Below are 23,061 nucleotides of genomic sequence, written 5' to 3'. Positions count from 1 at the left end.
AAAAAGAAAACAGTTCTAACATACTAACAAAGAATGTCTTGGGCTGTCAGTCTTATAACATCAACATGGGAGAAAAGATCACAAAGTTGTGTTTACAAAAAGCTTTTATAATGGAAACTAAACTGAAGTTAATAAGGAAGTCACCCCCACAATTTCTAGCAGACCTTATGAAAATTGAAATGGAATTCTATCAGAAGTTATGGTTGAAAATTAGTAATAAATATGAAGGAACTTAACAAGTGAAAGCTAATTGTGTAAGTATGTCTTTAAGGATATGAATGGAAGCTGGCCATTGCACAAAAATATGCTTTGTCCAGAAAAGCAGGGACACAGGTGTGCTACTATAAATCCCTTTCATTTAACAAAATTAACTAAATACAATGAGGCACAGAGCCAAGCAGCAAAGGTGTGGGCTATAGGAACCAACAGACCTTCACTTGTTATAGTAGGAGCCAATGTATAACAGTACAAACTGGCAAGTAAAGAGTTACCAACTTTCTTATTTATTTATAAATGTAGAAATATAGAAAATCCAGGAAAATGATTACAAATTACGTTATAGTTGCATCAAATGAAAGGAAATAGACAAGAGATTATAACATTTACTTTGAATCATGATTACATTTGTGGCCATAAAACCATATAAAAGTTATTTTGATAAATTATCAATAAACATTTGAAAAGTAATGAAAATAACACACTCATTAAATTATTTTTTACATTCCTAGAGAATCACAAGTGAATGGATATTATGTGGCATTTTAAATACAAGGAATGTCTCTGGGGAGAGCCACTGTGTGGCTATTGACAGCTTTAGAGAATAGAGAAAACCAGAGATGTACATTATGTTCATCCTATTTTTATAGCGGTGTCCTGTATCTGCTATAGACTCAGCCAACAAGAATGCAATCACCAGAAATAATTCAACAGATATCAAGAACAGTGAGGCACAACAACTTCCTTTTTAAAATAAACATAGTAACCTAGATTGTTTTTTTCAGAAATGGTCATTTGACTATTCTGTTATGGCTGAGGTATTGCTAAGATTTTTATACATGTAATAAAAACAAAGCCTCATGTATGCATATGTAAGAGATATTTAAATCAGCATAACATATATAATAATAGGACATGTAATATATAATACAAATATATAAATAGATATATCCAGTTTAGTAAATGATGTTTTCCTTTGAATGTACTATCTTACTTTCTAGTAAAACTGAATGGAGTTACTCAAATTCAGTTATTTCACTACTGAAATTAAAATAGTGCTCATATAAGTGTCAAGAATGATTTCAAGTTTGTTTTGCTTTTTAATGAGCAATCAAAGCATATAATTTATAGATACCAGCTTGAAGACTGTGAAAATTGATAGAAGACTGGTGTTTTGCCTGGATATACTGACTTTGAGGTGCCTATCATAAAATTAAAGGTGCTAAGGCCAAGCACAAGCTTGATCCCTGTGACTCACATGCTGGAGAAAACAGAACCCTTAAAGTTGTCCTCTGATCTCCACACAAATGTGATGGCACACATACACCACATCTCAGTACATGGGTACACAGACAGACACATACAAAAATAATGTTGTGAGTTAAGCTGTGTGTTATCCTAATTCAAGAAAAAATTAGGAAAAAGAACCAAAAGATTAAGCTGAGATGGGGATGCCCAGGTGATCTGAGGAAAGTCAATGGCAACTTATGAGATACCAGGGGAGAAATTTTACTAAGTAAACAGACAGTTCAACTTCCCCAGATGGAGCAACATGTGTAGGTGTGAAACCAGCATAGGAGCCAGAAGGACATGGGCAGTTTCAAAGCCATAGAGGTGTTGGAGTACTAAAGGTCTGGCCTCATTTCCTATTTTATTACTATCAGCTCCAGTTCTTACCACTGATGTGTTCCTTAGAAAGCATTTGGGATTGTTAAAGACACTTTTTTATTGTCATGAACTGAGATTTTAGAAGGAGCGTGATGCAAGAGTCTGCTGAATAGAGATCGCAGATGCTATCCAGTATCTTAAAATGGATAGGGCAGTTCTCCATGGTAGAGGCCCTGGCCAATATGTCAGCAATGAAAAATGGGAAACCCTTTTGTAAAGGACTAATTTAATACATCCTAGTTCTTCAAAGTTTATGAGGCATATAGTTGAAGTCTTATGAAATTGCATAGCTGATTCATTTACCCAATCATGTCTAATTATTACCCTATTTCTGATTATCTCTTTTGTCACAACTAAAATGAGCTCAAAAGACTAGATTCCCTTCTCCCTAAGCTTCCTGTGCATGAGAAAACACTGAGCAGCCTAATTTATTTATACTCACCCTTGTGATTTTCCAATAAAATGCCCCCTAAGAACATATGTATATTTTAGTTCATATTTTGAGAACATTTAGTATATTATATTTGTCTTTGAATTAATTTTCTTCTCTGAACATGAAACTGGATGAATTAATTTCATTAAATTGATCAAACTTATTAAAAACAATTTACTAGACAAAATCAACAAGGTAAAACTTTGTTCTGAAAGCCTAAAAAAAAAAAAAAAATCAGGACATCATTGAAAGAAACAAAGAACATTAAAAATAATTAAAGCATGTTTCATTCAGAAGAATATATTAACTCAAAAATATTTTGAATTTCTTTCTCATACAAAGGAAATTTTGGACTTGGTCTTTTAATTAACTTCTCTGAGCAATAAAAATGAACATTTAAAAAATAAGTAAAAAAGAACTCTAGTCTGCGAAACTAAGAAACCAATAACTACTTTTGGTCCAGGTGCTCCTTGTACATAATTTTAATTCCATATTATATGGGTCTTATCATAATTTTCAATTTATTCTTTCTTCGATGGTGCAGAAGTAGCTTATCTCCTATCCTAAGGGCTCACCAAACAGAGTGGGCATTGTCTTTCGACTCACAGTGAATGTGTATTCTTAACTATTTTATTTTTCAAGAATTTCAGGCTGCTATAGAGCACAGTTACTTTGTTAAAACACATTCAACTTCATACAATTTATTGCCCCGCCTTCACAAGAGGAATAGCAACCAAAAATATATAAATGTGATACGATAAGGGATATATCTCAGGTTTCAGTTATATTTTGCAAAGCTACTTGTATTTATTGTTATTAGTGGGAAGTGGTTTATGGATAATTTGAAATATTAACTTGCCAAAAGGGATTTTAAATAAAATCTAAATGCCTCTCCAGTTCGTGTCTGCCAGCGATTTCCTTGTCTCCTGAATCACCATGCACCGTTCCACTACACTAGCTTGCTTCCCTTATTTGGTTTGCTGTAGTGAAAGAGCCTAAAACAGGATTTCTGTGATGCTAAATAAATATGAAGGATTATTGCTAAAACACGAGTCCCGGAATTATTGAGATAATCCTACATTCTTATATGTGTACATGAAAAGACGGGTTCCTCAAGGAGATCTAAGTTGGGATCTGACCACAGTCACATACACACTTTGTCATGCAGTTTACTTAGCTTCTTTACCTTCAAGTCTTTCTCTTCCCTGACCTTACTGAGGGTGAAATGGGACAGTCAGATGAAAGTACCAAGTATCAAAAACTGCTTCATAACCACTGGCTGTGGTGTTCTTTCAATATACAATAAGTTTTGGGTTACATGGTAATATATGTGCATTAGATATTCAAAAACTGCTACTAATAATTAATAGATAATGACTTTTGCTCTGTTTTCTTAGAGAATTCCATGTCCTAGATATTATTACGATTTGGGCAATGGAAGACTATTTAAAAAGTATTTAAAGTATTAAAAAGTATTTTAAAAGATGTATTGGGGGCTTGAGAGATGGTTTAGTAGTAAAAAGCACTGGCTAATCTTCCAGAGGACCCGGGCTTAATTGCCAGAACCCATGTGGTAATTCACATGTATCTGTAACTCCAATTTCAGGAAATCTGATGCCTTCTTCTGGCCTCCATATATGTAGCCAGACACACACATTGTGCAGAGGTATGCATGTAACTGAACATTTGTACATATAAATTAACTTTCAAAAATTGTTTTTAAAAAAGAAAGATGTATTAGAAGTATGGTTAGTTTGAAAGACAATTGGAATGGTAGGAAGCTTATTCGAACATGATATTTTTTATTTATTGCTTGAAAATAATAAATATATACATGCACATACACTGTTTTATTCAAAACAGCTCCCTCTTCCTCCCTGCCATTCCAGCCATACTCCTCACCAAGTTTCATGCATTCTTTAAAAAAAACAAAACAAACAAAAAAACACTCCAGAGTCCATTTGGTGTTGTCATTATGGGAGTGGGTAGCAAACCACTGCACACAGAAGAATTGACAGCAGTCAGCACAAGATCACGTCAGCCCAACTTCCTCCATGAATGAAAGGAGGGCCCATGAAAATTCACACAGAACTGGAGAGTTATTGGCAGTTGATGGATACCTTGAGAGAGAATGCCATTAGTTATCTATGATATTTTCAGTGTTCGTCAGTTAAAATATTATAGGATTTAGGAAGAAAAAAATTGAGCTAATAGATGTAGATGAATTTTTAAACAGTTGGATTAAATAGGAAACACAGTGCCAAATACAGGGGTAATATCAGAAGAAATCAGAGAAATAGTGAATACCCACAACTAGCCTCAGCTTACCACCTTGCCTTTGCTTCCCCAGAGAGAGAGTTTCTTCCTGTCTAACCTGCTTTTATTGTTTTCCTGTTCTACCTTCTCATTTGCGCTAAGCCACATGACTTCCTCATCACTACCTGTCTATACAGACCTCCAGGTCTCTATGGTTGGTACTGGGATTAAAGGTGTGTATCACCACGCCTGGCTGTGTCTTTGACCACACAGAGACTCTGCCTGCCATGTGATCAGACAAGGGCATGTGCTACCACTGCCTGATTTCTGTTTATGGCTCACTATAACCTCTGATCTCAAGATAAACTTATTTATTAACATACATATAAAATATCACCTTTCAGCACAAAAAAAATATTACCACAAATAGATGAAAAAGAAAGGATAGTGTATTATACATTTTCCAAGAAAATTTAGTTCTTCCAGAATTTACAGAAACAAGAGAAGTTGAAAATAGAAATAATTGGAAAGAATTATAGGGTGAGTGGAAAAGACTGTAGGGTCAAAGAGCTTGGAAAGAATCCATAAACATTTTCAAGCAAAGTGGATCAATAAAGGTTAACTAAAAAAAGGTCTGTACACCTCCTATGTACAAATGGGAATCAAACTAAAAAAGAAATCAAAAGCAACACTGTTCACAATAACAACAAATAATATAAAATATCTTGGGTTAACTCTAACCAAGCAAGAGAAGGACTTGTATGATAAAGACTTTTTTTTTTACAGAAGAAAATTTAAGAAGATATCAAAAAATGGAAATATTTTTCATGCTCATGGATTTGTACAATTAACACTAAAAATGGCCATCTTACCAAAAGCGATCTACAGATTCAACATAGCCACCATAAAAATTCCAACACAATTATTTACAGAACTTGAAAGGAAAATGCTCAACTTCATATGGAAAAAAAAAAAAAAAGCCCAAGATAGCTACAAGAAAACTTGTGAATAATAAAAGAACTGGGAGAGGCATCATCATCCTTGGTTTCAAATTGTACTTCAGAGCTATACTAATGAAAAACAAATGGTATTGGCATAAAAAGACAAGTTGGTCAGTTTAATAAAACTGAAGACCAGAAAGTAAATCCACACACCTGTGAACACCTGATTTTTGATGAAGAAGCCAAAAATACATACTGGCTGAAAAAAAAAAAAAAACTTTAACAAATGGTGCTGGTCAAACTGTATATCTACATACAGAAGAATGCAAATAGATCCATATTTATAACTTTGCACAAACTCAAGAACAAGGGGATCAAAGACCTCAATGTAGAACCAGACACACTGAATTTGATAGAAGAGAAAGTGGTGGCCAGCCTTGAACACATTGGCACGAGAAGCAACCTTCTGAACAGAACATTAATAGCGCAGACACTAACAACCATCAGTAAATGGACATCATGAAACTGAAAAGTCCTCTGTAAGGCAAAGGACACTCTCCATAGGACAAAATGACAGTGTACAGAATGGGGAAAGATTTTCATCAACTCCACTTCCAATACAGGCTGAAATGGCTGAGACAGAAACAAACAAAAACATGTTCAACATTCTTCACAAATTTGCATGTCATCCTTGTGCAGGGGCCGTACGAACCATCTCTGCATTGTTCCAGTTTTAGTATATGTGCTGCTGAAGCAAGTACAAAAGGCTGGGGAGAGTAGTCTGGTAGCAGGAATCTTAACAGGTCTCATTAGTAAAATCAAACCTGGAGCCAGGTATTGGGGTGAATGCTGAAAGATCAGAGAAGCAGAATCAGCCACAGCTAATCTCACCTCGCTAGTTCCTCAACTGATCCTGTTTCCCCAGACTGGAAGGCTCTGAGTCCTCATCCAGAAGGAATCTCAGCTGAACTGTGCTGCTCAAAAGCCTAAAAGCGTAACCAGGCTCCAGGTCCTTGTCCCCATGCCTTAAATACCTTTCTGTTTCCCACCATCACTTCCTGGGATTAAAGGCTCTTGTTACCAGCCTCGCTGTTTCCAGTGTGGCTTTGAACTCACAGAGATCTAGGGGAATCTCTGCCTCTAGAATGCTAGAATTAAAGTCATCTGTGCCACCATTTTCTGGCTTCTATATCTAGTGGCTGTTCTGTTCTCTGACCCCAGATAAGTATTTTTTAGGGTGCATAATATTTTGGGGAACACAGTATCACCATATAGTCTGAATTGGGTTATGAGGTGCTCAAGGCACCTCACCTCAGCCATTGAACTTGCTCTAGCTGGTCCTGAGTCTGTTCCAAGCTCCACCCACTCTGGGCCTCTTCTCATGTTCAACATTTTTAGCTGGCATAGCCATACCAAGTAAGCAGGGAACACATAGGCTCACAGAGACTCAAGTAGCAAGCTCAGGGCCTACAAGGGTCTACACCAGGTCCTCTGTGTGTATGTTATGGCTGTTAGCTTGGTGCTTTGTGATTCTCCTAACAGTAGGAGCAGATGTTTCTATGACTCCTTTGCCTGCTCTTGAGACAGACTCCTTTCCTCTAACTGGCTCGCCTTATCCAGTCTCAATAGGAGAGCTTTTGCCTTGTCTTGGTGTAACTTGTTTAATCTCTTGGGGGCCTGTTCTTTCCTGAAGGACTCAGAGAGGGAGTGGGTTTTGGGAAGAGAGGAGAAGAGCTAGCAGAAGTGGAGGGAGGGAAAACTGTAGTTGGGATATATTGTATGAAAAAAATCTATTTTCAAAAAATAAAAGAAAGAGGAGCTCTAGCTGCAGAAGCATTTAAAAATAAGTGCCTGGAGTGTGAAAGTTGAACACAGAATTTTAGATAGTGACTACAGCTGCCATGCACTGGCTCATACTGGCTAGAAACAATAGAAGTAAGTTATAACATGAGTAATCTGGGAACTTAGAAGTCATCATGAGACAGAAACATGTAAATGCTGCCTTTTATAGTGAAGAGCGGTAATTTTTAAAGTGAGAGAAAGAGAATGTCAAAATATCATCCATGTGTCATGAAGTAGAAATACTAACTTGATGTTTGGAGCTATGCTATTTTCTTAGGTATGATCTGAGGACAGATAGTTAAAATTATGGCCTGTATTAGTACATGTATGGTCTCTAGAAAAGTAGAATTTAGCAATGTAGTTCCTTACATTTACTTGCTTGCTAGCTTACTTTCCTGATCTTGCGTCTGATGTTGGTTCTCTAGAATTCTGAGATGTTTAAATTGTTATTCATATCTGAAATGTGCCCCAAGTCTCGCTTGTTAAAACTGAGCTTCCCATTTGAAGTTACCTTGAAGAGTAGAGGAGTAGGGATATGGTTGGAGGACAGAATTTGCTCTTGTGGTACCCTTGAGAGTCTCTCTTTCTCTCTCCCCGTCCCTCTCCTTCTCCTGTCTTTCTGTATCCTTCCTGACCATCACAATGTGAGCAAAAGTCCTCTGTAAAATACTATAGCCACTATGCCCTGCCACAGATAGGCCTAAAAACTATAGTACTGAGTTAGTACCGATTGAGAGCTTTGAAACTATTAGCAAAACAAAATTTCCCTTCACACACACACACACACACACACACCCGCAAATATTTTCAAACCAGCTAACTACCCAGGGCTAGTGGATCTTGGAAGAGAACCTAGAATAACTACTTTATTAAGTCCACATAATCCTTAATTGCATTCTAAGTATTTTCCCTTAAGCCCACATGTAAATGTATTCCATACCTCTTATATGCACATATTTACAATTCAACTCCCTCACCTAAGGCTCTCGGATCATTGTGGTAAAATATTGTTAGAGCCAGAAGGACAGGGAGTTTGCAGTGAGAGTGTATCTACCAGGTGTAGCTGGAGAGTTTCTCCAGCTCCCACCAAGCCCCTGCAGTCCCACAGCCCACCTCAGCCTTCCACTTCCCTGAATGCTCTTCTCTCCTTATCCCGCCTATAACTAGGAGTGTGAAAAACTGTATATGTAAACACATATCAGCATGACAATAGAAAAAAACCTGGTATCCTCCTGAAGAAAAGGAGGAGGGATCATACAAGCCTGGGAGGGTCAGGGTCATGACAGGGAACCCACAGAGATAGCTGATCTGAGCTCTTGGGCTCTGGAACCAGTTATGGAGCCTTCATGGAACCAACCTAGGCCCTCTGCATGTGTGTGACAGTTATGTAGCTAGGTCTATTTGTAAGGCTTCTAGCAGTGAGACCAGGACCTGTCCCTGGTGTTTAGCTGGCTTTTGGGAACCTGTTCTCCATTGTGAATTACCTTGCCCAACCTTGATACTGGTGGGGGAGGGAGCATGGTCCTGCCTCAACTTGATGTGTCATGCTTTGTTTAAGCCCATGGGAGGCCTGTCCCTTTCTGAAAGGAGACAGAGAAGGAGTGGATGGGGAGGGGGGATAGAAGGGAGGGCAAGAACAGGAAGAGAGCAGGGAGGGGAAACTGAGGTCAGTATGTAAAATAAATTTTAAAAATGCTGAGTGTGGAAGAAATAATCTTCTGCAGGGAAGAGTATGTCAAATGCTGAGCCATGAAAATATACATACAGACTAAGAAATTTATATTTACATACTTAGGAGTGAAGGTATAAGTAGATTCACACACATGTATACTTACATAACAACTAATGAAAAAGAGTCATTGAATTTGAAAAAGAGTAAGTAAGGAGGGGTAGGGGATATGGGAAGGTTTGAAGGGAGGAAAGGGAAGAAGAGGGAAATAGGTAGTTATATTTTATGTCAAAGATGAAAGAAATATTTTTTAATATTGTAACATCAGAACTGAAAAATTAAAAAATTTAAAAATTAAGAAAAAATTTAAAATCTCAGATATTTTGTTACAGTGATGAGATGATATCTAACAGAAATATATTTTTCATTAAAATACTTATCCTTTCATACCATAAGTCAGTAGATAATCAAAAGTAAAATCATCATGAGATACAAATATTCTGAATTAATATCTAACATCGCTGTAAAACATTCATTAAAGGATCATCTGTAAATAATGTCATAACTTGACAAATAAAGTAGAATATATTCTTAACATAAATATTCCACAAACTAACAAATTCTTGTTAGTGGAATAAAATAGGAGTACATACAGTTCGGACTGTTAATGAGCAACTACACAAGACTGAAAATAGCAGCAAATGATTAAAGGCAGAAACGTTCTAGAATACCATGGGTGCTGATACTTAAACACACAAAGATGAAACATAGGGTAACCTCTCAATTTATTAGCTGTGGAAAGTTCAGCTAACCAAGACATTTCAGCAGAATCATTAGGAGCTGATTTCCCTGACTGTTCAGAAACAGATACCTAATGAGGATACGTGATGAGCACATCCTTTGACCATTTTAAAGTAATTTAAATTTGGATTAAACTTAAATTGAAGCTACTTTTCTAATCACTGTGCCCTTTAAATTCAAATAGTATATCATCATGAGCAGTGTTGACAGCTGAAGACAGAATTTTCCACTAAGAGGAGATAAACCTTCTTTTAATAAGTAGGAAGTAGCATAAAATTAAACAAGTTTGCTAACAAAAATATGATAATTTAATATTTGTTTTAATGTAGTTTCTCTGGAATCTTTCAAAATATGTTTCTTAAAATGTTGCAAATATAGAGATACACAAAAAGTCCTCTATGTGCTGATAACTGTATTGTCTATCAGATTTTTCTAATATCAGACCTATTCAATATTGTAAAAATTACCTCAGTATAAATAATGTCCATACTATCTAACATTTAGTGACTGTCAACACTGTTAGATTCGATACTATCCTCTTTAAAGGTATTTAATTTCAATTTTAATTTAGTTCATTTCATTCATCCCCTCCCCTCCATTCCCATCTCCTCCAGGGCCAAGACTCCCCTGGGGATTCATTTAAACCTGGTGGATTCAGTACAGGCAGGTCCAGTCCCCTTCTTCCAGGCTATAATCATGTATAAAATGATATCACAGGCTGGGCATTGGTAGTGCATGCCTTTAATCATAGCACTTGTGGGGGGGGGCAGAGACAGGTGGATGTTTGTGAGTTTGGGGCAAGGCTGGAGCCTGGTCTACAGAGTGGGTTCTTGGTGAGCCAGGAATGCTATACAACTCCTCAGCAAAAACCAAAACCAAACCCAAACCAACAAAAAGCACCACAGATTTTTGTCTTGGATACCTTTGGTTTCAGTAAAATCAATTTTCATTATAATACCAAATATTTCATTAAATGCATCAACAGTAATTCTTCTAAGAATTCTTCCGTAGGGCACCAAATTGATCATTCTCCTCTTTTCTACTCCATCTCCGTTTTTCTTCCCCTCCTGTCCTCCCTCTCCCTGATTCCTTTTTCTTTCCTCTTCCTAGGTCTCCCTTTCTCTCACACACATAAACATACTATTTACACACTATGGCTATATATTATCTATAAAATACATATTATAATATTTTTCCCCTCCGGTCTCAACTGTAAATGTCAGGCCAGATAATGAGTCATTCAGCCAAGGCCTGCCTGTTGCCTGCTGAGGATCAGTGTTGAAGCCCATGACCAAACAGAGGCCCTAGAAGAAACCACAGGCTTAAAATGAATAAGCAGCCAGAACAAAAACTAACACTTCTTTTCCAACCCGGCAGAGCCAGGAGAGGGAGAGAGTACCTGTCCATCATTCCTCACAATTGTGTGAGTTGTAAGCTCCTATGCTTCTGTTCCCGAATTCCAAAGATGAGCGGGAGAAACAAAGCATTTAAAGTGACACAAAAATCCTTGTTCAATCTCCCCGTGTATCTCACAGTTCTGTTGTAACCAGCTCAAACACTGACCCTACCCTTGCTTATTTGGAATTCAATGAAAAATGGAAATAAAAATTACCATTTCTGTGATCAATCATCCCCATGGAACTTTTATGACATGAAATAAAATGTTTGAAGTATTGAGGATAGGCTTGCAAAATGTTCTTTCTATTGGGGTTAAGGACTGAGGACTGTACACTTTGTAGTATGGCGATTTTAAGATTTGATCACTTGAATCCTTGTTGGAAGCTATTAGTATCTCACAAAGTAGAGACCAGGATATCAGGCTTTCCAATCTTACTTGCATTTTTCACACTTGGGATTTGTGATGATGTGAAGGAAATAAGGGTTCGTTCACACTAATATTGCTTTAAAATTATTTTAATCCTACACCTGACTCTTTAAAAAAAATCATTCATACTATGCATCCCTGTTGCTCTCTGAAGATGAATTCTGGTGGTATAGTTGCAAATATTTTATGTTATTTTAAAATGTTGTCATGTGCTTAGTATTTTAAAGTAGATAAAATGAGTATCCCCAAAGTTACATTAAGACTTGGAAAATTATATATTACATGAGATAGGAAAAAAATTTCTGAATAGAACTCCAAATCTACACTACTTTTAGTTCACTTTGTCTATCTCAGGATGCAGTTTTTTTAGTCAAAACACCTAACAAGATGAAAATTGAAACACAGACATGACTAATTCAAATTCTTGAGACTATTAAAGAATTCATCCATGAGAATCACAGGGCAAGATCTAGGAAAAATCAAGCTGGTAGAATTTTCACTCAATTGGTTTCTCCTCAGAGGTCTCATTGACAATGTTCTGTAATTTTTCACAAATATTCCGACAGTGAAAATGACCTGTGACTCTTAGAGTCACTGTAGTTGGCAATGGTGGGAAATATGTTCATGGATGTGACACCTCGTTATTGTAGGTGGGGCATGAGGGACAGATGTTATCATTAGCAAAAGTACTCCTTCAAAAGCTACTCCTTTTCCAAGTTCTGGTTCACTAGTTTTCGAAATACATTATGGATCAAAAAGTAGTAAAAGGATAAATCAGTGAGAAACCAAAACCAAGAAAGCTCAGTTACACACTATATGGTGAGAAAAAACTGTTCATGCAAATATTTTTAAGATTTACTTTTTTATTCAGTTTTATTCATTTTACATAACACCCACTGTTCATGCAAATATCTTTGAGCTGACTTCTTCAGATAGGACCTGTTCAAACAAAGAAGGATGGAACTTCAAATGTGAAACACTGGAAAGTGCAGAGCAATTTACAGGAGCATATTTAGTTTATAGCATATATACGTGATGCAAAAAAAATCCATAATTTTTAAAAGTGTATTTGTGGAAAGATTTTCATATCAAAAGTTCTGCATCTTGCATGTCCCAGTGGACTGATCAAAGCAAGCTGGTACCCTCTTATATAGTATGGAAAATATACCATTTTGTATCCCAGGTCTTGGACCATTAATAAGCCCTTTCATATAATGTAATTTTAAAGTTCCATAGTAAAAATACATTAAATGGTTCTGAGGGTTTTGATTCATTTGTTTTGGTTTGTCTTCTATCATAAAGGAACAAACATAGGTTCTTAGCATAGGTGGTACACAGCATGTCTCCAGCCTTAACAGGAATTTTTAAAAACATTTTATGTAATGTTAGTAAATCTTTTGAGTCATATCAATAAATATGTTACCTTTATAGAGAAATAAAAATATAGACATAAAGGCAAAATTGTAAGATTACTTTGTTTTAGCTTACCAAATACCAAATATAATTTGTTCTTTGTCATTAAAGAAACCTAAAAGGGCTAGAGCTAGAATTGTGTAGTTTGTTTCCTAGTGTCAAGCAATTCTTTGAAGCCTATAATGCTGTGGATATGGCTCTGTGTAAATAAAATGCTGATTGGCCAGGCAGGAAGTATAGGCAGGACAAGCAGAGAGGAGAATTCTGAGAAGTGGAAGGCTGAGGCAGAGAGATGCTGCCAGCTGCCCACCATGACAAGCGAGATGTAAGGTACAGGTAAGCCACTTATACATTAATAGAAATGGGTTAATTTAAGATATAAAAACTAGATAACAAAAAGCCTGCTGCAGCCATTCAGTTTGTAAGCAATATAAGTCTCTGTGTGTTTACTTGGTTGGGTCTGAGCAGCTGCAAGTCTGGTGGGTGAGAGAGATTTGTCCTGACTGTGGGCCAGACAGGACTGGAGAAAACTCCAGTTGGTGCCAGAATGTGGGGCAGGAATTTCCACTTAACACCTGAGGAAGCATTTAAAAAAAAAAAAAAAAAAAAAAAAAAAAAAAAAAAAAAAAAAAAGATTCTAAAACAGCTTCCTAGTTGTCTCTCTCAAGTTATCAGCAGCCTGCAGCTTGAGCTACTCTATGGTGGGTTCTTGACTTGTAGGCTTGACCTATTCCCACCAAGTTACACAGAGGTTTCTGTAAGCCGAGCAACATGGTGCATTGTGGATTTAGCCTTGAATAGTTTAAAAAAAAAAGCAATTTCTGGGCTACATGCTGCTTTGATAGAACTGCTTCTTGATGGTACACATGACTCCAGACCCAGAGCTGGTGGTAAACTGTACCACCTCCATGTTGGGAAGCTGAGGTGGGCAGAGCCACCAGCCAAAGCTGCTATTTTAGCCCTAGTAATGCTGCGGTTTAAAACAACAGATTCACAATAAGACGGATTCAGATGGAACAAGACTTTAAATGCTTTGCAATGTGTGTAAAAATATACATAGGCTTGGAAGAGAGAGAAAAAAAGAAATATATATAGTTATATAAAGAAATATATAGTTTTTTTTAAAAAATGTCTTTAAAGAGAAAGTAAAGGTAGTATAAAAATAAGCCATGTAAAGATGGATATTACATAGAGAATCTGGATTGTGTTGTCTTTAGGTTTTTTTGACTGCAAAAAACATTTGATTGTAAGAGTTGTTGAGTTAAACAAATATGTATATTGTAAAGCTATCTTGACTTCAAAATTTGGATGTAAGGATATGTTGCTTTGGAAAGGAGGCTCTGCTTTTGTTTCCACAGAAAGCCAGAGGCTATGGATTTGTTCCAGATTAAGATACATCAGGTTTGACCAGCCAACACCCCCTGAAAGGCCTCCAATGACACCATGGGCAGGATGATCCAACATCCAGAATGGTTTCAAAGCAACTGGTTCAGATGATACACCCTCACGGACTATCCATAATCCTAAAATTTTCTTTGTGTACCCAGAAGATACAGCGCCCCCCTCCAGCAGGAAGTAGTAAGAGAAGCTACGCCTAAATTCCCAAATATACCAAACTGGCTCACTCCTTCTCTAAACTCAAGCATATTGCTAAAAGAAAATGTTGAGAGATTCTTGTGTCCCATATCAGAAGAGCCCTCTGGTGTGGGACAGAGAAAAACCAATATTTTTATTTAAATCAGGCTGATTATACATTAGATCTCTTTCTAAAGAAGAACTACTTTTAAAGAGCAACTTGTTTAAAATATTTTAAATTGCTATGGATTTTAGTTTATTGATAAAAGTTTAAACTTAATTTTGTTATATATTTCTATTATCATTTGAGGTATTATGTTTTTGTAACTCATTTAGATTGTAATGTATAATTGAGAAATATAGATTAATAATTAGTCATCTATGATAGTCAAACTTGTAGCATGTTAGTTAAGTTTTCTAGGTATACATAGATATATTTCAGATAGGTAATCTTCAAACACTTCAAAGACCTACAGAATGTGACATTTAAAATGTTTTAAAAATTTAGAATTTCTGGACAATGAGACATGTCTGCTCCTGGCAGCACTGTTTTACTTGAGAGAGGAAGATGGGCATGGAAGACACTCTATATGGAATTTATCTTCTTCTTGGCAAAAATAGCCATTTGGGCAAGAAACTGTTCATGCCTGGACTGCTTGATTGACTGGACATGCAGGACCCATAGGAAGGTGACCACTGGACATGGCTTGGTGAAATGGTCCTTCAGGTTCCTGCTTCACAGAGGAAATGCCAGACATTCTATAGGACACAGAGAGAAGTGACTGAGAGATTCTAGGCCTGTGGGGAGAAGACAGATGCTCCAACTTTACAAAAGGACTTTGGATGACTGTCCATGCTGCCAGCTGTGTCTGTCTACTCTCGCAAGACTCCCAAAAGTTGCTTGCATCTTTCTCCTATTTCTCAGGTAATATTATATCCTTCTGAGGTCTTTGATGTAGTTGAAGACAAGGTAGTTATAATTTTCTTTAGTTATGATAAAACATAAGTTAGATACGAAACCTTAGACTCACAAATATAAGATAGATTGGATATCTTCTTTAATTTTGCCAAATACAAGTAGACTAGTTATTATAAATAGACTAGATATTGTAAATGTAATTCTTGCTTGATAATTATTTTGTTTTCTTTAATTTTACTATGTGACAGTTAAAACCTTCCTTTGTGAAAAAAAGAAAAGAAAAGGGGAAGTGCTGTGGATATTGCTCTGTGTTAATAAAATGATGATTGGCCAGGCAGGAAGTATAGGCAGGACAAGTAGAGAGGAGAATTCTGAAAAGTGGAAGGCTGAGGCAGAGAGATGCTTCTAGCCTCCTGCCATGACAAGTGAGATGTAAGGTACAGGTAAGCCACAAGCCATGTGGCAACTTACAGATTAATAGAAATGGGATAATTTAAGATATAAGAACTAAATAACAAAAAGCCTGCTGCAGCCATACAGTTTATAAGCAATATAAGTCTCTGTGTGTTTACTCAGTTGGGTCTGAGCAGCTTTAGGCCTGGTTGGTGAGAGAGATTTGTCCTGACTGTGGGCCAGACAGCACAAGAAAAACTCCAGCTACACTACACTGTGTGATTGATAAAAGAAAACACAAGCGAAAGGCTCACCATGTATATATACTTCTAGAAAATATGAGATGATTTTGAATATGTTAACATGTTAATATATATACGTGTATAGGTGAGTATATATGTGTGAATGTACATGTAAGTGTGTAGGCATGCACTATAGTCTTTGACCATAAACCTTCATGATGTCATCACCTCAAAGAAAGGTTCCTGACAGTTTCAAACATTACTGTTTATAAATAGTTTTTCAATAATTGAAAAAGACGCTAGCATATCGAGCATGGCAATGAACGAAGGTGAATGCACTTTCCCTTTTTTAAGGAATGCAGTTTGGTGTCAGCTGCTTGTCAGTAGCAATGCATCACACACTGTGTTTTCACTCTCTGTGCAGTGGCTGTTTGGTCAGAGTTTGTTATTGTACTCAAGGGACCACTCTCCTTGTCAGATACTATTCCAGCTTGAACTGAGTAAGCAGCCTTGGAGAATTTCTGAGCTGTGGAACCAACTCTTGGGTGACTATCTTTCAGAATGTGATATGTAATATTTATGAATCAAAGCTTAGGAATATTATAGTTTTTAATAGTTTAATAAGCAGCAATCCATTGTCATAGTATGGGGAAAAATGGTAGATATTAACAAGTATGCATATGGTTTAACCTTTGAAACTGAATTTACAGTATAAGTATTTATGTTAGCAATCATTTAAAACATTTAAAAAATGTAATTAAGGTCACAGATCAGCAGAACTCTGTTATCTTGCTAATTTGTGTTTTCTATGGGGTGAATTGAATAAAGGTGAAATGGGTATCACCACACACTGATGTAAGAATGAACAAGTTAACAAGAGAGAAACCAGTTTGTATTTAATTAAAGATGAAACTTTTGAAGCCGATATTTTAGTTAAACATAAATATTAACATGTAGACAGTGATGCAATTTGTTACCAAAATCCTGGGACCTGTCAGGAACAGTAGTGATTAAGCCATCAGTCTGTGCTACTATGCATGACTCCTCTGTAACCTGGGGTTAACTGTTTAACCTCATCAACATTTGAATTATCCATCTAAAAGCATAATGAGAATCTCACAAAGCTGCTGAGAACACTTGAAAAAACTGCTTATTGTTCTTAGAATGCAATATGAAGACAAATACTATAATAATTGACAATTGTGATAGGGTTCAGGACATACTAATTTAAGGAAATATGTCACACTGACATTTGAGAAAACAGAATTAGGGATGCCCACCTCATTTTTCTTCATGCAGCTTCCCTGATTGTGTCTTGCTCATTAAAGAGCATCCTTCTTATATATTGAAAGGACAAGACATCCCCTAAGGTGAACATGTTTGTTTAAGAAGGAGGAAAACTGAAAAAGCATGCTTGCTGAATGCCCTCAACCACCAGTTGTCATAACATCCTTAGTCCAACCAAACATTTCTAGGCTGATATACATTTCTAAATCACACCAAGCATAAGCTGTGGAGCCCCCAACTGGATCAGGCCCTCTGGATAAGTGAGACAATTGAATAGCTTGAACTGTTTGGGAGGCACCCAGGCAGTGGGACCCAGACCTGTCCTTAGTGCATGAGCTGGCTGTTTGGAACCTTGGGCTTACACAGGGACACTTTGCTTAGCCTGGAAGGAGGGGACTGGACCTGCCTGTACTGAATCCACCAGGTTGAATTGAATCCCCAGGGGAGTCTTGGCCCTGAAGAAGATGGGAAAGGAGAGGAGGGGCTGGGGGGAAAGGTGGAGGCAGGGGCGGGAGGGGGGAGGACATGGGAACCCATGGCTGATGTGTAAAATTAAAACACAAATATAATAAATAAAAAAGGAGAAAAATCTCATAAAAGCAAAAAAAAAAAAAAAGAATAATTTCTCTGCTTTATCTGGGTCTTGTTTTCAATAGGCTCTGGCATGCACACTTTATATTTTAAAATCTATGTTTTCTTTTATTAACTGTTTATTTTTCTTTTATGACTTACCCTTGAAACCTATACTTGTATGAGAAGGGAAGAAAATTCTTTTACCTCAGGCCCTAATTTAAGCTCTTCCAATACATACTCCATTAATCCCTTCAACACTAGCCTTCCAATTGGTCTTCCCAGTGCAGAGCTCACTAACACTACGAGGTGAATTACAAAAAGTAGAAACTAGGGAAGCTGGTGTGTTGAAGAACATCTGTAACCAAAGTGCTGGGGAGATGACAATGTGGGGTTTGGGAATTCAATGTCATCGTCAGCTGTACAGTGGTTTCAGAGTTACCTTGAGATACACACAAACCTGTCTAAAAAAGAAAGATGAAAGAGAGACAGAGATTGAAGATAAGACAGACAGACAGACAGACAGACAGACAAAAGACCCCTTCTCCAAAAATTAAAAATTAGGGTCTGCTGGGGTTGAAGCCATGGCTACATAGTTAAGAACCCAGAGCTATTCTTTTATCTAGAGCAACCTATGGGTTGCATATCAGATATTCCACATCTCACATATTTGCATTATAATTTGTAACAGTAGCAAAATTAAAGTTATGAAGCAGCAATGATATAATTTTATGATGGTCACTACAACATGAGGAACTGTATTAAAGTTTGCAGCACTAGGAAGGTTGAGAACCACTACTCTAAAGGATTTGAGTTCAATTCCCAACACCCACATGACAGTCTAACTCCAATCTTGGGGACATTATGTGATCTTCTGGTCTCACTCATGTGATCTCCATGGGCACCCTACACACTTGGTATATTGATACATAGTCAGAAAAAATACCAATAAGCAAAAATGAAAATGAAAATAATTCATTGGGCCTGGTGAGATAACTCAACACAATGTTGAGACCGGAATTTGGATCCTCAGCATCCACATAAAGGCAGAGGAACAGCAGCCCTGTTGAGCTCAGGAGGTAGATATGCAGGATCAATTAAGGTTCCATTGCCTTGCTAGACAGGCTGAACAGGGCAAGGCTGGTTCTGTAAGAGACCTTACCTCAGTAAATAAAGTGGAGAGCTATTTAAGAAGACTCCCAACGTCATTCTCTTGCTTCCATATATACACATGAAAAATAACAACAACAGAAACTTGAGTCACATTTCAAGGATATAATATATTCTAGAAGCACTGAACATTGCGTCTTTCCTTTGTACAGAAAGGCACAGTGCTCTTGGGACTGTGTTCTTACCTAACCCATTTCTTGTAAGAGGAAGAAATTACAGGGAGCACTGAGGCTAGATGAAATCCTGATTTCCAGTTAATTCTCTGCCAATCACACCATAACAAATGTTAAACAAAAGCTGACTCTTGCTTTCCTTATGAGTATTTAAGTCTGAGAAGGATTTTTAATACCAAGTATAAATATGTTTAAAGTTCACATGGTAAATTCCTAGGAGGAGAAAATATAAAACTATTTTGGAAAATAAAACTGGGAAGGGATCTATCTATAGATATTCCCTGAGGTACAAGTAATAGTTTATTTTTATCCTTTATCATCATTTATTCTTTTAAAAGAAAATATGAATATTATGCTGTTTCCATATTTCATATTACAAAGTAAATACTAAATCCATTGATTGAAGTATACTAACACATCAATTAAATTTATTGGCCTTTTATTTGATATGATGTATATACTTTTGGTATGAGTTAAACTGAATTGTACAGTTTATGAATGGAGTGTACTGGTGGTGACAGTGATGATGTTCTACTCCACTTTTCATTTACCAGCTAAATACAAGCTGTACCAGACCATCACACCGTATTCTACAGGAAAATGTCCTTACAGCACCCCATTCCTTTCGGCTATACTGTCTTAATCATGAAAGTAACCCACAATCCTCTCAACCAACAATGTATAACTTTGAGTTGATACAAAAAGAAAATCAAACATCAAATATGAAAAGAAATAGGCCTTTGGATGAGAATTGTATTTTTATAGGATAATACTCTTATAGTTTACTTATAAGTGAAGATGTGGCCAAAAAAAAAAAAATACCATGTATTCCTTCAGCACCTGAACTTTAGAGTTTAAACTAAAATTATTAACATTCTAATATTTTGATAAAACCTGTTGATTCATTTTACTCAGAATATCAGACTCAAGAAATAAACAACTATTCACTGTTTTTCAAATAAAACTATTAGTACCAATCCAATTGTGAATGTAAAATGGTAACATTATTTTCATGTTAAACTAATTCTAGTCCAATTTCATTTATTTACCTTTATATTATTGATTAGTTTTAACTAAACTTTTTCCCTACATATTAAATTTTAAACTATAATGTAATTAATCTGAACACATACTCATTCTAATATATAAAATTCTAGAATCTATGTGTATCTATATGTACATACAGACAAAAACATACAATAAGAATTATACTAAAGGGTGGCCCGAGCAATATAGTTCCATATTGTGAAAAATATTATAGAATAACAAATATAGCAAAGTCATGTAGTAGTACATTTTTCAGAGATTCGAGGCAATGCAAAGAACAACCAGGTATGGTGGCCCTAGTATCACAGGTTCAAGTCCACACTGCTCATGAGCATTATGCCAGCCAGAGCCACACTGTGCAACCCTGTCTCAAATCATCAATGAGTAAATAAGCTCAAGCATGTATTACAGACATGGATTACATTCCCCCCAAGAGAACAAGCTGGGATAAAGAAGCAAGATGCATTTGAGATGTGTCAGGAAACTCCTCATAGAGATTCACAGCATCAAGAGTAACAGAAAATTGATGTTTTCTGTCATGATGTCCATCTGATAACTGGCATATTAGCATAACTAAAGACACAGAGTAAAAATGACCAATTCCGGAAACTGTCTTATGAAATTTTACATGGTTCCAATAAATCTCAGTAGGAAGGAAATGAATTCTAAGAGAGACAATGAGTGACTATTCACCACAGTCAACAAAAGGAAATGCAGAACTCTCATTCAATGGTCTCTATGGAGAAAGAAGCAACGGAAAATAATTGGCACTATAAAAGTTGTATTTTTTTTCAAATTCAAAATTGCTACTTTTTTTAATATTGTAGAGAAAAAGAGACAATGTACAGCTTAATATTACTCTGATGGAAGTGGAATAACTTGGAAGAAATATTCCTTAAAAGTTAGAAGTCAGTTGTTACTGTATTCTTCAGAATATTTCACAGAAGCCAAGAGACAGGATGCTCTTGACTACACTGCAAGGCTCTAGCACTTTCTCTTACCCCATGAAGTGTTTGACAGCCCCCAACTCTCCCTCTTTGTAGGACACTAAGTTAGGAGGTAAACTGATCTGTCCGGAGAGTGCTGTACAACCCAGGCTGTGCAGAGCAGGATGTGTTGAGTTCCTTACCAGGCTGTCAAGAGTTTACTTGCTCCCTGTTTTCCCCAGACTTTTCTACAGTTTTATGACTCTAGTTGTAAAAGCATCTGTAAGGCTTTTCAGCAATTAGTCTCCTGGGGACTTGTTAATCGGGTCCTGCCAGACAGCTAATATTTATGACAATGGAAGGTAAATGGTCTGTTGAAACGCAGCCCGCTAATCATTAATTTCACTGCTCAGAGGGAGAATCACAGTTTACATATTCCCTTTGAAAAGTGTTAAAAATGTGTGCATAGGATTCTAAAAATGGGCTTTAAAATACCCAGAGGTGTTTTTGTGGTTGTTGTTGTTAACAGGATTACATAGGGAAAACAAACAAACAAAAAATAAAAGCAAACCAATTTCAAGTATTTCATAGGTTTCTATCACATGAAACATCTCTTTTTTATTATAATAAATAGCAGTTACAATGACTATAAAGGACCACTGCATCCTAAACATTTTTGAAATGAAAAAAAAATACAGAAATTAAGTTCCAGTATATTTCTTTTGTATTTTTAAATCACAGTACCGATTAACTTTCATTATGGCATTAGGAAGCACAATTGTTTTTGTTGACTCCCTCCCCTCCCTTCTGCCTCATCCCTCTTGCTTCTCTGATGCTTTCCCTCTACAGTAACCACCATGCTGCCCATGTGTCCTGTTGCCCTCCTCCTTCTTAGACATCTCTGTACTGTTCCCTGGATACTTCTCTAACCTCACATCCCATTCCCACATGAACATCCAAATATACATGTATATAAGCATTGAAACCTAGGATTTGCCTTTCAGATAGAATATGAGGTATGTTTCCTTCTCCATGTAGGTCACCTCAGTTGGTATAGTGTTTCTATGAGTTTATGGACCTCCCTGACTAAAACTCCCTCATATATACAATGCTGTTTTATTTATGTTTTTATTGGATCACCTTGACTCTATTAAGTCATGCATGTGTTAAGACATGAATATATTGTCATAAATATATTGTCATGTTCTTATCTTTCCTCAAGTTAATCCTTCTTGATATTTCTACATTCTGTATATTTCTACATTACAAACTGGTAAAGTTATGTTCTTATGAGAATGGTAAAGGATTAAAGTACGTGTGGTGTCTTAAAATTTTAATTTCAATGTTCAGGATGCTTAGACAAGAGAACAGTCCTAAGTTCAGGGCCACCCTGTCTCAAAATCAAACAACACAATCGACACATATATTTCCCAAAACAGCTCACAAATATTCACAGTATTGAAACTTGAAGTTTTTAAGTATATGCTGAGGATGGGTGGATATTTCAGGAGATAAAACTCTTGCTAAAGAGAAAACTTTTTTTTTTAATCTAATGATTGAACCCAGGGCCTTGCGCTTGCTAGGCAAGCTTTCTACCACTGAGCTAAATCCCCAACCCCACTTGTTGGGTTTTAATATGTTGTATTCACCACATATCATTATCAGTTATTAAATAAGAGATGAAGTTTGGAAGCA

General features: G+C 36.4%; 1 protein-coding gene and 1 non-coding gene across 6 annotated transcripts in view; both read right to left on the bottom strand.

Moving 5' to 3' along the window:
• The window catches only part of Spock3 (SPARC (osteonectin), cwcv and kazal like domains proteoglycan 3), a 362,205-nt gene that overhangs the window by 289,457 nt on the left and 49,687 nt on the right, over positions 1-23,061 (bottom strand). The gene's annotated exons all lie outside the window — the stretch shown is intronic.
• On the bottom strand, positions 6,165-6,275 carry LOC118569241. The gene has a single exon (XR_004943035.1). It is a non-coding gene; the product is annotated as a U6 spliceosomal RNA (small nuclear RNA).

Source organism: Onychomys torridus, chromosome 17 (genome assembly GCF_903995425.1).
Source record: "Onychomys torridus chromosome 17, mOncTor1.1, whole genome shotgun sequence".
Lineage (NCBI taxonomy): Eukaryota > Metazoa > Chordata > Mammalia > Rodentia > Cricetidae > Onychomys > Onychomys torridus.
The sequence above is the reverse complement of the archived record's forward strand: the minus strand, read 5'-3'. Positions and strand labels throughout refer to the sequence as shown.